Source organism: Mastomys coucha, unplaced genomic scaffold (assembly GCF_008632895.1).
Source record: "Mastomys coucha isolate ucsf_1 unplaced genomic scaffold, UCSF_Mcou_1 pScaffold20, whole genome shotgun sequence".
NCBI lineage: Eukaryota > Metazoa > Chordata > Mammalia > Rodentia > Muridae > Mastomys > Mastomys coucha.
In genome coordinates this window covers 106,242,793-106,260,308 of record NW_022196903.1, presented here as the reverse complement: position 1 = coordinate 106,260,308, position 17,516 = coordinate 106,242,793, and the positions used below count along the sequence as shown (strand labels likewise).

Sequence of the window (17,516 nt, the reverse complement as noted above, 5' to 3'; positions counted from 1 at the left end):
AAAAAAAAAAAAAAAAAAAAAACAAGATAAACATCGGGAAAAACTTTGCCCTCACAAAAACTCACTTGTATTATTCACATTGTAAGTTCCTGACAGAAATGCAGTCTTCGGGTGGAGAGCACACCTCTCCAGAAGCCCGTTAGGATGAGTGGGATGAGCTAGCTGGTGGTTTGGGCTGAGATCGAGTCCCTATCACAGCATCATAAATCTTCAGATTATAGGCAAATATTTTTACAGAAGACCTTGACATGAAAAACTTTGAGATGACATGTCCTAGTTTGAACAGTTCACTGTATTTGGAATAAAATATTTGTCTCAATACTTACTTGAAAATTTAGCTTCAGGACACTGATAAAATAATTTTACTCAATTTCTAAAGAAATATAACTACCACCACATACTATGTTAACATTTTTTTGTAGTTATTGTATTGTATCCTGAACCATTTCTTGTTTTTCTGGCCATAGCCTAAAACAAGGATGGAGTTCACTGAATGAAGTAAAACACAAACTATTTTAGAATTTCCAAACTATTTTCTTTTTCATTAAAATACCTTCTATTTTTGAATAGTTCTTCAGCAAATATTTCTAAAGGAGTGTTTTGCCACTAGTTTGCAATTGATGTAAAGATAACCCTCAAATCTTGGTTGCCCTGCCATCATCACCTTCCAAGTGTAGGACCTATACCACACAACACAGGCTAAAAATTCATTTTAAAAAAGTCCATGTCCCAGAGCCAATGAGTAAAGACACTTGCTGAAAGTATGATGATTAGAGTTTAATTCCCAGGACCTACCTAGTGGAAGAGAACCAACCCCAGCAAGTTTGTCTTCTGATCTCCACAGGGGAGCCCCATTCATATGCACAGAGCACACATACACATTCACCCACCCAATAATAGCAAAAAAGTCCATACTCCAGATTTCAACAGATCTCTTATAAACCAACATTAACTAAAACTCAGAAGATTCTAGTTTTCTGAGGACAAAACAAAAACAAACAAACCAAAATCTTTGAAAGTACAAAAATTAACCAGTGTGGTGACACGTACCATCTTTGATATCAAAATTCAGAAGAAGGCAATCAGATACCTGTGAGTTTGAGGCTGGCCTGGTCTACATAGAGTTCCAGGACAACCAGGGATACATAGTGATAGCCTCTATCAAACAAACAAAAATGCAAAAATTACTACTACTATCTAGAACAACACTCCAAAATGAAACTATGGAAAACAAGAATAAGATCCTTTATTTTCTGTCCTTACAGACCACTAGCAATGTATACCCTGGTTAATTACCATTTGCCACTAATAGTGACAAAATTAATATGGCTCTTCTATAAATTTAGGATTTCTAATTTTAAAAATTGCTTTTCAAAGTACAAATTCCAACTCTTAGAAGAAACGAACACACTGGCTTTCCATTTGCTTTAGTACCGATATTCAAACTTTAGCTAATTCCTGGATATTTGTTAACTAGCTTGTTTTTTTTTTTTAACCAGCTTTTAAACATAATACATTTTATGTGAGTATACATATACTTGAGTATACACACTCACAAATTCCTGCTGATATTGCTTTAGTCAACTGCTCAAAAGACAATGGATTGGTCCTTACTTTGGCTATCAACTTGCTGCATTTTAAATATACTCACAAAACAGAAAAGGCAAAGAAAGGTAAATGTTAAGGGGCTGTGACCATTCCTTATTCTTCTAAAATTCAAACTTAGGAAGTCTTTTGTGACTTTCAGACCTGTTACTCTTCCTAAAAAGTATTTTTTTAAAAGCTTATAAAGAGCAAATGGAGTGATATACAAATAAAACTAAGCTGGCTCTAGTGCCTATTAGCAGTTATTTGAATTCTCAAAAACAAGAACTGAATTTACAAATCATTTCTTTACCCAGACAAGAACTGCTTCATAGGTGGACTTCATAAAAGTCTGTTACCCTATTCAGACCAAAAAAAAAAAATTAGCTGAATCTGGTATATGTTGCTTTCTTAAGAAACAAATTCTAGGGTATCTTATACTTTTCATATAATCAATGGAATAATAAAAAAAGGTGTTATTAAGGAGTGGTCATTGATATTCATAATAACCTGATAAAGACCATACAACTTTTCCTCAAAAAAAAAAAAAAAAAATCTAAAATATCCAGAAACTCATGTTTTTGCTCTATATACCCTTTTCTTGAACTACAACTAATCTGGAAAAAAGGATGCTCAAAAGTGACTTATAGTGTATAGATATCTGGAAGCTTTGTCTCCCATTACCAAGGAAATAAGAATTTACAATCACTATAAGGGGTAACTCTCAATAACTTCCCGTTTATTTCCTCTCTGGTAAAGCAACCCGAAGGAAAAAAATCAAAATATACCCAAACAAATGAAAGAAAGTGCAGATTTTATCAGTACAGTCAAACGTTCCAGAAATCAGGAGAATGACATGGTATAATGAAAAGATCTTGAAATCAACAGATTTGACATACCATATATTATTTAGCTGTGTAGTCATTCTAATTAAATCTGTTTATAATCCACCTTAGTGCATGGTTCTAAGAACTTCTTAGCACCTTACAAATTTTGGTAAACAGTTTTCCAATATAAAAAGGAATAGAATAGGGGCAAAAAAGGAAACCAAAAAGGAACTCCTTTTCTTCTTCTAAGGCAACCGTTTCAAGTGAAAGTGAGGAATGGACACAGCTTTGTTCTTGTTAGTAATGATGCTAATGCTTGAGTAATAAGCAGGCTTATTCAAGTACCAGGTCAGTTTTCTTTGATAAGTCTTCAGTATTTGGCATGGATCTGATATTTATGAGATGCTTCACCAAAAATTCAGCCAACTCAAAGATCTAGTATATACTGAAAATATTAATAATTAACAAATTTACTTCCTCAATCTTCCGGTCAAGAAGGCTTTCCAAACTTTGTAGACTTCTTTAAAACTTTAAAAATTGTGATGTATCTCAGTCTGGTCTATAAAGGAAGTTCCAGGGCAGCCAAGACTACCCTGTCTCAAAACAAAACCAGAAAAACCCTACTCTATATAGGTAGGCCACTATGTTCTTTTATTGAGCCATTCCATTTTGTTGTAACTGGAAATATGTGATGGCCAGGAGATGAACTTGGCTCATAGTACATATAGTAAACAACAGGGAGAAACCAAAACACCAGGTTCTGTTTGGAGTTTTATTTGCTTTTATCTCGAGATTGGACCTTATTCTGAAGCCCCAGCTGGCTTCCAACTCTAAACAGTCAGTCTTTCTGTCTTACCTACACCAACAAGTATTCAGATTACAGGTATACCCCCTGGTTCTGTTATTGTAGTCTGCTTGAGCAGGTTCCACTATGGCCAACTCCATAATACTTTTACTTTAAACTTAAAATGTTTTAAGGAAGATTTTTAAATAGGTACAAACTGAAATAATTTTAGTTTACCAAGCCACTATCCAGTTCCAACAAATCCGACAACTGATTTTCGTTCCAAAGCAACTCCCAGATAACCTATCATTTCATAAGCAATACTTCAGCATATATATATAAATAGCATCTTCAGACACATCAGAAGAGGGCATCAAATCCCATTACAGATAGTTGTGTGCCACCACGTGGTTGCTGGGAATTGAACTCAGAACCTCTGGAAGAACAAGACAGTGCTCTTTACTGCTGAGCCATCTCTCTAGACACCAGAGGAAATCTTTTGGGAGCTGGAGCTCGCCTTCCAACTTTAAGTGAGATCTAGAGACTGAACTCTAGTTGGGCATGCACGGCAAGAATTTTTAATCTGCGGATTACATTTCTGGACTAAACACTGGCATATTTATAATGCCTAGTGTGACGAAGTTCAAGGTCAACCTGGGTTACAAAGACTTTTAACTTAAAGGAAAAGGGACTGGGGATATAGCTCTGTGGCAAAGCCCTAGGTTTGAATTCCACCCAAATCTCTCAGAAGCTTCAAATTTCAGCTAAGTACCAATTACTCCTTTTTTTTTCTTTAACAATTAGTTGTTTTCTATATATAATCAATGGAATAATGTAAATCAGGCACTATTTACAACATATAAACATAATCCTAAGTAAGGTTGATTTGGAGTTTAAAAACTAATCAGATACTCATAGCAGTAATACCAACTTTCAAATAAAAGCTACCATTTACTGATTATTCTGTACCAGCAAGTTTTTCTATACTCCATTTCCATGTAACATTTATAATAACAATCCTATGAGGAAGGTACTATTTCTATTAGGACAAATTAAACTTGCCAAGACACTTGAGTTAAAAAATTAGAATCAGGCTGGGCAGTGGTGGTGCATGCCTTTAATCCCAGCTCTTGGGAGACAGAGGCAGGTGGATCTCTGAGCCAGGGCTGTCCTGAAACAAACAAACAAACAAACAAACTAGAATCTGGGTTTGAAGAGATGACTCAGCAGTGAATATAGAGCGCATATTGCTCTTGCAAAAGAACTAAGTTCAATTCCCAGCACAATGTTAGGTTGCTCACAAATGCCTAATTCCGCCTCTAGGAGATCCCACACCACCTTCTTACCTTCAAGTACTTGCACTTGTTATTTTACCTGCACACACATTAACAGAAGCACAATCAGAACATGAATAAAAGTCTATCCAATTTCAGAGCTCCCATCTCTTTTTGTATATGCTGAAGTGGGGACAACTCAAAGTGTACCTATTTTCTTTTTAATTTAAATTTATGTATGCAAATATACACAGTATATTCAGCATATTCTTCTCACATCCCTCATTTTTCTCTTTTTAGAAACTTCACATTCTTGTAATCACTATTTCCTCACCAACTCAACTGTTGTGAGTTTAATGTTTAATAATGTTAGTCTACTTATTACAACTTGATAGTGCTAAAATGTGAAACCATGACTCTTAGGATATCAGAGTTAGCAATAATAAAACATTTAACTGATTTTTAAAACATGAATTCATCTGAAACTGAAGTGAAGTAAAAAGGTACTTTTTATAAACATTCAAGAAATGTCTGCTGAGGAGCTATTGCAGCAATGTCCACCAGGAACAAACACGACCTAGCATTTCAAAAAATATTTTTAGAAGAAAAAGGCAGATTTCTACCCCAAATAAGTTATACTAAGTCAAGAAATTCTGGTTTCTAAGAAATTCTATGCCACTACTTTTATGGCATAAAAACTATCTAACTTCTTAGACACTTAAAACAGAAATATCCCAAGAAAATACCATCGTGAGCTAGCAAGATGGCTCACATTTGATCCCCAGAATACATATGGCAAAGAAAACTAACTCACGAGTTAACTTCTGACTTCAGGCATGCCCCCCCATAAATAAACGTAAATGTAAAAAAATACTCTGATGTTTATAAAGAATAGGTGAAGTCTAAGTGTGTGACAGAAAGAGGACAGGGATGAAGTCCTTAGGGCTAGAGGCGGGATATTTTTGATCATACTTACCCCTCCATATTTTATATAACTAGAAAAATATTCAAGCTGGTGGCATAATCACAGAGAACACTCCAAAAAATTTTAAAATGCTGTAATTTAGTTGACTATGTTTGAAGGGATATGCTTTAAAGAAAACAAGTAAACAGAATAAAACAAACCATTCAACTTTTAGTAATCATATTATTCTACTAATCTAAAACTGTTTCAAGTATACTGTGGCAAAAAAAAAAGTGAAGAAATATGTTGGTGTCACTGGAAATTGGGAGTTGTGCACAGAAAAAAAGAAGATCCGTTTACATTAACTATGTGATACTGAATTTGAAATACCAAGTTAGGTGTTTTAAAAATAAATCATTTTTAACGCTTTGTTTATTTAAAAGATCTAGAAACAGCATCAGTTAAAGAACAATGAACATTCCTTGTCTCTAAGGATCATTTACCATTAAAACAAACTAAGACTGTGTGAGACAACCAAAGTAGAAAGGAAGACCTGAGGTTCTAGGCAAGCCTGTGACCAAGACCCTGTCACAAAAGGAAAATGAAACACCCCCAACTCCACACATGCACACCCACAAAACCCAGCAACTGTTTGGAGTGAAAAATGATCCTAAAACATTGGGTCATACTAGAACACTAGAACTAGAGAGCAATGGAACAAGTAAGGAAGCTACTAAAATGAATTTAAAGGATTTATTTAGCCAACAGCTAAAGGCAACATAATAGACAGGGTTTCTCTGTGCAGCCTTTGCTGTCCTGGAATTCACTCCATAGACCAGGCTGGCCTCAAACTCAGAAATCCACCCGCCTCTGCCTCCCAAGTGCTGGGATTAAAGGTGTGCGCCACCACCACCCGACCACTTGCTGCTTTTATAGAGGATCCAGGTGTGTGTGGGGGGGGTGTCTCAGCATCCAGAAGGCAGCTCACAACCCTGTGTAACTCCAGTTCCAGGGAATCTGATACCCTCTTCTGACTTCACAGTCACCAGGCACATCTGTGGTTCTGGTACATACATACATACAGGCAGAACACCCCATATAGAGGTAAGGACAGTACATTGTGCTTGATTGTGTTTGAGGCGATAGGTTTTACCTCTCTTTCTTTTGTGTTGTGTGTATATTTTTTTAAATGTTTTATAGAGTTCTAATTTTTGGATTTAAAGGCTAGTCTGTCATTAATACATTTAACTGTGAGATATCCTTATAACTACATTTCATATGAATTAGTGATGAGGTAGATTGCCAGGGCTATACAGAGAAACCCTGTCTTGAAAAAAGTGCTCTTAACTGCTGAGCCATTTCTCCAGTCCCATTATGGCCCTTAACTTAACCAAGTGAATTTGGGTAGGGTGTGGTAGAATCTAGGGCCTGGTGTATGCTAGTCACACATTCTACCTGCTGCTGCCTCTCTCAAGTGCTGTGACTAGGCTTTTATCACCATGCCCCGCCCTAAATAGGGCATTTTAAACTAACAATTTTATAAAGTCCAAAGGAAATACATTTTCCCTAATTTAATCTAATTTAATCTAATCTGTAGCTACTTCTTGCCATACTATTAATGAAAGGAAAATACATTCTAAAAACTGCTTACAGGGGAGCGTAAGAGACCCACAGACAAACAAAAGCACAGAATCAGAACTCTACAAAGAAAACTGGTTTGCTAATTAGACTAAGAGTTTCCTCCACAGTTGACGGTCTGTCCTAGGGAAACTAAGACTTGGCATGGTCCTTCCTCATAAAAAATTATTTTGGGTCTAGGGCCTACAGCTAGAATACTTGCCTTTCCCCTCATTGTTCTCAAAAAAGATAATCAGCTGAGGTGCTGGAGAGGACCAGAGTTCAATTCCTAGAACTCACATAGTAGCTTACAACCATTTGTAAATTCAATACCTTTGTCTTGCCTCTACAGGTTATCATACATAACTACAGTGCACAAACACAGATGCAGACAAAACAATTACCTGCAACAGAAATGCATTACCATTATTGTACATTTAGGGAAAACTAACTCATTCCACAAAAAAAAAAAAAAAAAAAAATTACTTTTCACCTCTCTTGTTTAGCACATTGAAACTTTGTATAAGATTTATTTTCAAATAATATGAATAACAATGTGGTTCCTGTGGAGGCCAGAAGAGCTCCCCTTAAGCTTGAGTGTGCTAGGAGCCAAACTTGGATCCTCTATACAGTGGTTCTCAACATGTGGGTAGCCTAAGCCTATCAGAAAACACTGATATTTACAATCCATAACAGTAGCAAAATTACAGTTATGAAGCAGCAGTGAAAATAACTTTATGGTTGGTGGGTCACCACATAAGGAACCGTACTAAAGAGTCACACAGCATTCAGACCTTACTGCAGAAGGCCACTACAGCAGATCAGGAAATGCTCTTAATCCTGAGCTGTCCAGCTCTCACACTGCTATTTTATCAAGTAGAGTGTGCCTACTTGTTGCTTTGTATACTATGCAAATTTCCAGCCATTCCTTTTCATGCTAACAGTTAACAATCAAGAGGAAAGTTACACCAACCCAGAGTCATGTTTCCAAACAAAACAAAACAAAACAAAGACTAGATGATTTCTACTCATGAACTGATCCATTTTAATGACCTAAGCATCAAGTATATGAGTAAAATAAAAACATCTGGTTTAAGTCAATTAAGCCCAAGATCCCAAAGTAAAAGTGTCTTGGAGTTAGCTTTCTTATTTATTTTTTCTAACTGTTATATAGCAACACTAACTTCTGAGCAATATACCTGATGTTAGCAATGTTTACTTGTTTTGATTCTTTGGTATTTCTGCTTATTTACTGTGCAGTCAATAAAGTGATTGTTTAACCTGTGAAGATTTTGTTTTAAAGATTTTTAAACATAGACACTTTTTCAATAAAAGTAGCCCAAACACAAATATCCTAACAATTTTATATATTTTTAGCTTCATCTTAAAATGTTCTTTGACATAACCAACCTGACTTTGTTTTGTACTTTTGCTGGGTTATGAATTAATTAAAGTTCTATTTGGTATAAATAAATTTGTCTAGAAAGAACACAACTATTTTAAAAGAGACTTCAATTTTAGACTTGCTCCTACATTTTTTCCAGATCTGTTCTTTTTTGTTTGTTTGCTTTTTTTTGTTTTTCGAGACAGGGTTTCTCTGTGGAACCCTGGCTGTCCTGGAACTCACTCTATAGACCAGGCCGGCCTTGAACTCAGAAATTCGTCTGTCTCTGCCTCCCAAGTGCTGGGATTAAAGGTGTGAGCCACCACCGTCCGGCTTCCAGATCTGTTCTTAAACAAAACAACAACAAAAAACCCTCTAGCTAACATTTTTCAGGCTGTGGGCACAGAAACATACCTATTTCCATGGCTGTAGTCATTTGTGCCACAGAACTGAGAAAATAAAATTTAAGCATTCATACAGCAATTTAATCTTACACTCACCCTGTGTAGTCAATCTCACTGCTTCAAAAACCTATATTTGTTCTGTGTTAGGAGGTTAAATACTTGTCTTCAGAATAAAATTTAAGTTGTTGTTTTAAGTATCATTCTGGGCTCATATCTTTATCTACATCTATATATATCACTTGCCAATACATGCAAAGTCCTGGATTCAAAACTCAAAAACCAGAAAAGGACTGAGTCTATCTCAAATAACTACATTTATTTTTAAAATAAATATAACTATTTCCCCCTAAAAACAAGCCAATTCTCAACAGTCCATAGCAAAAAATAAATAAATAAATAAATGGAAAAAAAAGTAATACAAATAAATGCAGAGGAAAACTAATTGCTAATATATCCTTCAAGGTTCTTGAAACCTTGCTTAGATACCGAGAGTGTTCAGTTGATTGTTAGCTGCAGATTGCACTGCACTCCTTCGCAGAAGCCTTGAAGGCACAAAACTATACGCTATGGTTAGTGATAGGAAATAAAAAATTTTTTTTCAGTATATGGGATAAAAATCAGAACAAGAGAATAATTTTTAAAAAAAAGAGTAATATACATTGGGAGAGAAAACAACTTCCTACTACAAATCAACAGTAATATAAACATAAAATAATGAAATCCCTGTGGACTGATACGAGCACAATCCTAAAAAATCCTAACCAGATCATAATAAGAATTACAAAATTTCCACTCTTACTATAACAGCAGCACACATGCATCATATGAATTATTGGTGGGGTCAAAGTCTCCACATTTCAGGAGTGAAGAGGGAGAAAATCTGAGCACCAGAATACAACAAAAATGGCAAAAATTAAAAATTTCATTTTGAGTAGTGCTAGAAAAGGCTTAAAATAATTCAGGCATGAAATTTTCATATTCAAACAGCTATTTAATTGCTAGAGAGGTCTATACATATATATAAAAAGGTTTAATGTTAAAATCTTAACTCTAGTCACAGACCCAAGCTGCAAACACTGGTAATCTCCAATATAAACTACAAATACAGAATAGATTTCACCTTATAATACAGTGGTATCTGGTAGTGGTAATAACTATAAACAGCTAATGAAATTACATGCTTTAAGAACCTTTTTGTAAGCTCAGAATCTAAAACAGTATACCAAGAGTGGAAGACATAAGTTATTTGTCACTAGACAAATCCACGACCTACCATAATATATAAACTACAGTAGCCCATTCAATTTCCTCCTTTGTCCTAGTTTCTTTTTTTTGCTGGGAAGAGGCGTAGTGGGATAATAATAGCAGGAAGTAAGGTGGAGCAGCTGCACAGAAAGAAGAGGTGCTGTGTATGCTTCACCTCCACGCTGGCCTACTGCTGCCTTGGACTTACAAAATTAAAATTAGCTATTTGGGAAGCCACAAGTTATAAATATTACTGGAATCAAGATGTAGTCTCCTACTTTCTTACTTTTGTCAGGATCTGTTTTAGGACTCTAGTTTGATTCAGTCAACAGAAGCAATAAAAGCCATATTTCTTAATATTTTGGAAGGGAACCCTAATACTAGCAATAGAGAGACTGAGGCTAGAAAAGCTAGCTTCCTTTTAGCCCCCACAAATCTATGGGAATAACCCATGTTAACAGACTGTAAAAAGAAGAAAAGAACATCTAAATTTTTATAGAAATGTATAATATTCCTCACTAGAGTTCATATTAAAATTGTTGCTATTTTGCGGATGAGAAACTTTTCCCAGCAGTGATAGTAACACAAATTTACTTTCTTGTTTGGGCATATGTGCACATGGGTATGCATATTCAGGCCAGAGGACAACCTCATTTCATTTTTCAGGCAGTCTTTACCCACAACTGAGACAGGGTCTCTTACTGGCCTAAACTGGCCAAGTAGGCAGGCTGACCAGTGAGTAAGCCCCAGAGACCTGGCATCTCGGCCTGCCCAGGGCTGGGATTACAAGCATCCATTACCCACCATCATCACACAATTTTATGTGGATTTGGGAGACTGAACTCAAGTACTTTTTTTTTTTTTTTTTACAAATACCTCACCAACTGCCTTCTACCAACCTCTTAGTTTTTCAGATCAAAATATTCCATGTATTGTAACTGCCAAGACTGCCATACTTAAAATAGGCAACATGCTGTACTTTTTACAAGAGAGAAATGATACAAAACAAAACAACAAAAACTTGATCAATGTACATTACATACAGCATTCTGCTTATGTTAGTTTACAACAATGTCTTCAGCATTCCAGCTCTCTACTCATTCAAGCAACAGATGTGTTCTTGGAAAAACAGTTCAAGGATTTCTAAAAACTAATTCTCTTAAAACAAAACATTCATGGAAATGAGCTGTCATATACTACTTTATAAGGAATAATCTTTTGTAATCTAAATAACTACTGTCTAATTTATGAATGTAACTTTAAAAAAGAATTAGCATACATGTAACATTTGACATTTAAAAGTAACTGAAATGATTCAGGACAGATTTTTTTGTTTTGTTTTGTCTTTTTGAGACAGAGTTTCTCCGTGTAGCCCTGGCTGTCCTGGAACTCACTCTGTAGACCAGGCTGGCCTTGAACTCAGAAATCTGCCTGCCTCTGCCTCCCAAGTGCTGGGACTAAAGGCGTGCACCACCACAGCCCGGCCAGGACAGATTCTTAACATTTTAATGACACCTTCACTAGGAACCTAATTTGGTAATATCTCTTATGTTTTGCCTATAAGAGATACAACTTACACCCCTCTAACACCATAAATTTCATTAAGTAACGAGCTAGATGCAATCCCCTTTTTGCTGAGAGCTAAGCACAAACTAATAGGATTAAGCCTAAACTAAAAGATGGGGACAAGTAGTAATCTCAAGATCATATCAGATTCTGCAGTAAGTAGGAGAAAGACTGAAACAATAAGGTAAGTTCTCCTTGTGTGTGGGTGTGGGGGGGGGGTTGGGGTTTTTTGGGGGAGGTGATTGGGGGGTTTTCTGTTTGTTTGGTTTTTGATACAAGAGTCTTATTCTATAGCTTGGTTGGCATCAGTCTTTGGCTCAGCCTCTTTATTCAGTTTCCTGAGTACAGAGCATACAGATGTGAGCTAAAAGGCCCTGTTATAAAAATCCTTTTTCAGTACACATTTTACATGATAATGATCAAACATGTAAATGTTGGACTGTGCTTTTCATCTTACTAAAATAAAACCAAAGTTACAATATGCAATTATTGCACAAAGGAAAACAGTACACCTTGTCAAATCTAAACCCAACTAAACATACTACATATACTGAAATACAAATTTAATTCACACAGACTAGGTCTTTCCAATCTTTACTAAAATCTAGATGCTCTAAGACCTGGTCCACTAAGGAGGCAACTTACACTTAGAAGGACAGGGAACATGGAACTCACTTTAATCCATACAAAGCTTTAGGGTCTCCCCACTCCCCTTGGAAAATAGGACAGGTTCTTTCAGATTTCTAGAATGTATGAAATTTGGGCTTAAAAGTATGTGCTTGGCATAAATTCAAGGCTTAAGTGAGAACTAAAAACAGTTTCTTTAATCGTAAACCAAAGTGAATAATCTCCTGGGGGGAAAAAAATCTCTTGCCTTTCCTACCTCCGGCCCCTCCCCCACCAACACTGCTTCCCTGCTGTGCAAAGAGCCCTTTGTCCTGCCCCGCACTTATCTAGCTGTTTGACCATATTGACAGGCCTACTGGAGGCATAATAAGGGAGTCAGTCTGACATAAGCAGCTGGCGATTTCAAACAAAAATCTTCCTTTTCTACTCACACTAAATCCTGCTGCAGAGGTCTGTGGCTCCTCCCATACATCTACCTAGTTCTCAAATAGAGCAGCAAGGAACTGGCATTTCCCCTCGAATCCGTAGTATAAATCAAAAACTTTAGTCCCTAGCCAGAATTCTTATAGCCACTGATTTTTTTGTTGTTTTATGTTGTAATTCCTAACATTAAGGCTAAAAGGTTTCCTCATCTCTGGTGTATACATGTATGATTTCACTTCAATGTGCCATGAAAACTCTGGGAAGCCTCATATTACGTAAGAAAGAAGAGACATAGAAGTAGCAGACAGACACACACACACACACAAACACACACACCATACATCAAACAAAACTGACCAATACTCTTAGGGCTTTGAAAATACCAATGACTCAAAAAGCCAAAAAAAAATTTCATTTTCCTGACACCAAAGATACTTTATGGAAATTTACATTCAGGCATTGCCCTAGATATTCTGGAAAAAAAAAAATGGAAACAGTAAGGGAAGGAAGGGGTTGGGGTTTGAGAACCCTTACTCATAAGACAAACATACAGACTGTATTTAGTTTCACTGTCTCTTTAGTGTACCTCACAGTTCCCTTCTTCAAGTACTGAGTAAGAACTCACCCAAGGGATGCTTTCTAACAGAATCAACTCTCAGTTACTGGCATCCCTACCCTTATATTAAGTGGTTCCCTTATATTAAGTTTATAACTTAATATAAGATAATTTCACTAAGGTTATATGATTTAACAAAGTACGTATAGATAAGTGAAAGAAAGGGTATTCCTTCTACCTTTTGCAACTTCCCTGAATTCCAGCCACTAGAGAAACGAATCACAATACCAAGTGAAGGTCACGCCATTTACTAGATGGGTCAGAATCTCTGGGGTCCAGAGTACTTACTACCAATCCACCTCATAGGTGCATCACTATTCTAAGTCTATCTGAAAGGACACTTTAAATCAAATTATAAATGACTACCAGTTTAAAAAAAAAAAAAAAAAAAAAGACTACCAGTTCAACTATTACACATATTTTCCATTCTAAGTTCACCACTAGCCAGGCCTCCAAATTTCAAATTAAACTGACAAATCACTAGAGTTTAGCCAAAAGTTGTAATAAAATTTTATTTTACTTATCTAATTTATCGTAGATATGTACTCAATAATTACTGACTGCTATTGCCTTATGTTTCAAAGTTCCACCTTTGTCAAAAGGATCAGAATAATTTTAGAAAGTATGAAGGCTCCTAGACACTAAGCACTATCAAAAGATGTAGGCATTTTTAAGCGTGCCAGTTCAAGTAATCCTAAGAAAAAAAGCCTCTTCATCTTCCAGAGATTACTGTGAGACCACAATCAGATCCAAAAAACAGGAAATAAAAGTGGTAGTCATTATTTTCTAAGGAAACTTGCATATTATAATTAAGCTCAAAACACTTGCTCCTTAACTGCAAATATCTTGAACTGTAATATTATCAGTCAGTATGAGTGAAATCATACCTATGGGATACAGCACCTTATCTATGTAACAAAAATATTATTATAACCATCTAAAACAATCATTAAGAGAGTTTTGTTTTATGGACTTGTCTTTTAGCACTGGAAAAACAATATGAACCACATTTGTGAATTCAAAATACTCTCCAATGTTTCTTTGTTTTTTGCTACAAATTCTAGAGCCATTACTACAAATTATAAATGTTTATGGGATCTAAATACATTTGTACAAAATTGAACAACAGAATCCTCAAAGAAAAGGTGTTGCTTGCAGTAAATAATCTTAGAGAGGAAAAAACCCTATGATTTTATGTGTTGCACATGCCTGGGTGATGGTTCAGTTTCAAATATTCCTTACCAAACAAACTACTTAAAAAGGCTTAATCAAAGATCACCCTGGTTCTGTTTGGTTAGGGTAGGGTGGGCTTAGAATGGACTCTGCTGCCTTCTTAGTATTTTGATCTAAACTTATTCAATTTCTGAATATTCCTTCTGTGTTTCTGATGGATTACTGCCAAAACACATCTTTGTTTGGTGGAAAGCCTATAATCCAACACATACACGATTAATCCAATTTATAGGTCAGATATCAGTAATTATATCTAATCTGGAGAGGTCTACAGATTAATTTAGAAATTAAGAACAAAACAAGCATTAATCCAAAAGCAGCTCTTTTTAGTTTAGGCATCCAATTATAGGAAGATGTTTCACAGAACATCAATCTATTCATGAAGGTAAATATGGCCTAATAAGGAGAGACAAATACAAATCTGAAATGACTCAAGCAATTAAAAGATGGAGGAAAACATGTCACTTGCATTAGAAAAACAAAACAAAGATCCTCCTCACTCTATTCTTGTCATCAGAAAAATCTTTACATTACTATTTTAGTCTTTTAAGGGGTTAAAAAAGAACAAAACACTAATAAGTCCCGCCAAGGGTAAAAACCTCAGATAGTAACAAAAAGCTGCCAACCCCTCCCCAAACAAAAAAACCCAAGTCTTTAACTTTGATCCAGTTTTCAGATGCTGATACCCATAAATGGATACAGTTATGAATTGCTAATTCTGGTCTTCACTAGCAAAAAGCAAACCAGCTCAGCAGTACAAATTTCCCAGGAAAGCAAGCAAGGTTTCTTCCCAGCCTGAGCAGCCATCACTAAGTGCAGTTCCCTGCAGCCAGCAGCATTAATGGACGCTGCACTGCTGTCCTTCCCTGGAGACAGCAGCCAGCACTACTCAAGCTTCTCACGTAGCAACCAGAGCTCCAGAGCCAGCAGCTGCCGCCGCCTTGTATACTCACTCCTGTGATCCAACACAGGAGCAACCTTTTCTTTACCCCACCCCCACTTCTTAACACACTTTTTTTTTTTTTTTGGACAAGTGCTCCATGCTAGAAGGGTTGGAATTATGTTTTTAGCAAGAAACAGCCCTAAGGTCACTGTTTTAAATTGAGATCTTTGATTAGAAAATCAACATATACCAAATTCCAAATATTCGTTTTAATTAAACCAGCAATTTGGGTGCAAGCATTTTTAGTTTTTAAAAGGCCAATTTTACAAACCTTCAGCAATCAAATTTAAATTTACAGCTAGAACAAGAGCCTTGGGTCCTGTCCTACCAAAGAACATAATTCAATATTCTATACATGACAATCTGAATAACCTTAAAGCCTCTAATCCCATAACAGGCCACAAATTTTGGCCAGAGAGCTAATGATCCTCCTGAGAAAACTGGAAGAAATCCAAGGAAAAGAAATTCCTGTGTCCTCCAAACTCAGAAATCTCTAATTATGTCAGTATTCTCTGCTTTAGTCCTAGGTCAGATTGCACACATCTAAAATTACCTCTTATAGCTTTCCTCCTCGAGACCTAAACCATTACTAATATAAAATTAACCATCAAAACATTTTCCTCTCAATATGCTGCACACAAAACTACTCCTGGAACTTCCTCTATCTGCATTTTCCCCAATCGAAAGTATAGGTATTTAACATATACTCAAGGAAGTAATGTAAACATGACCTTGGTCACAAATATATCATCTAAAAACAATTTAGTCAAGGTATGGAGGAAATCAGAGAACCTGAATCTTTTTAAGTATTCTGAGCACAGGAACAATTGTTAAAAGGAATTCAGGTATAGACAAAACCCAGAGCCCAGAGCTCTGGGCAAGAAATGAGTTGCTGGTGAACACGTTACACAAGTAACATGAGAAAGCAGAAAATGCAGGTCATACACGCACCCCTGACCCAGACCAGCAGGGCGGGCTGCAGCATCAGTATATAGGAGAAAGACCCCTTATTCCTAAGAATGAAAAAGGCAAAGGAGCCCTATAGAATAAATTAGCATAAAAGGGGCTTTCCCAGCAGTTGAAACTTTCCTACCGAGCGATTCACCTACTAAAACCAGGGCTTTAGCCCACTACCATTTATCTAGGATCTTGGCTTGCACGCATAGGGGAAGAGGATTCATAAGGGGCATATCCCTCCCCCACTTCTTTAAAGTCGTTCTTAAAAGATCGCTCTCCACGCCCTAAGCAGGGAAAACGACAAAATCTGGCTCAATTCCAGGCTAGAACCCTACCAATTCAACAGGGATATCACAAGGATACTGGGGCATACGCCACAGGGAGTCCAAGAATGTGAGGTGGGGGTGGCGAAGGTAATGTCTTTGGTGTGGGAAAAGCAGCAGCCATCTGAGATAGGAACTGGAAAACCAGAGGAGAGGCGTTCGGGAAGATTATGGAGGGGAGGACTGGGCCCCCACGAGCGATCAGAGTTGTCACAAGGCCTCAAGAACAGCGGTGGAGGTGGGGGGGGGGCTCAGGGACAGGAAAAAAAAAAGTATGTGTATTTTGCGAGCGGGGTTGAGAGGCCTCTCCTGAAAAGGGGATAAACGTGGAGTAAGCAGTACCCAGGAAAAAAGGGGAGACCAGAGTAGGGGGGAGGGGAAGAGTCCTGACCCAGGGAAGGCATTAAAAAAGGTAGTGGGATCGACTAGATTAAGGGGAGCTCTTCTCTCTGGGCAAGAGGAGTGCAATGGTGTGTAAAGGTAGCCGAGAAGACGAAAAAGGGCAAGCATCTTCCTGCTACCAGCCTGGGGAGGCCCAGGCCCCACGACCCCGAGGAGAGGGAACGCAGGGAGACCGAGGTGACCCTTCTTCCCCCGGGGCCCGGTCGTGTGGTTCCGTGTCTCTTTTCTGTTGGACCCTTACCTTGACCCAGGCGCTGCCGGGGCCTGGGCCCGGGCTGCGGCGCACGGCACTCCCGGGAGGCAGCGAGACTCGAGTTAGGCCCAACGCGGCGCCACGGCGTTTCCTGGCCGGGAATGGCCCGTACCCGTGAGGTGGGGGTGGGGGTGGGGGCAGAAAAGGCGG

General features: G+C 37.3%; 1 protein-coding gene across 7 annotated transcripts in view; it reads right to left on the bottom strand.

Annotated features, from left to right (window-relative positions):
- Setd5 (SET domain containing 5) overlaps positions 1 to 17,516 on the bottom strand; it is a 77,668-nt gene extending 60,152 nt beyond the window's left edge. For 4 of the 7 annotated variants that reach the window (XM_031382852.1, XM_031382856.1, XM_031382858.1 and 1 more), the window contains exon 1: positions 17,355 to 17,510. The gene's annotated coding sequence lies outside the window, so the exon portion shown is untranslated. Of the gene's footprint in view, positions 1 to 17,354 lie in introns of all 7 variants that reach the window. The other 3 variants (XM_031382850.1, XM_031382855.1, XM_031382857.1) reach the window with 1 other exon arrangement.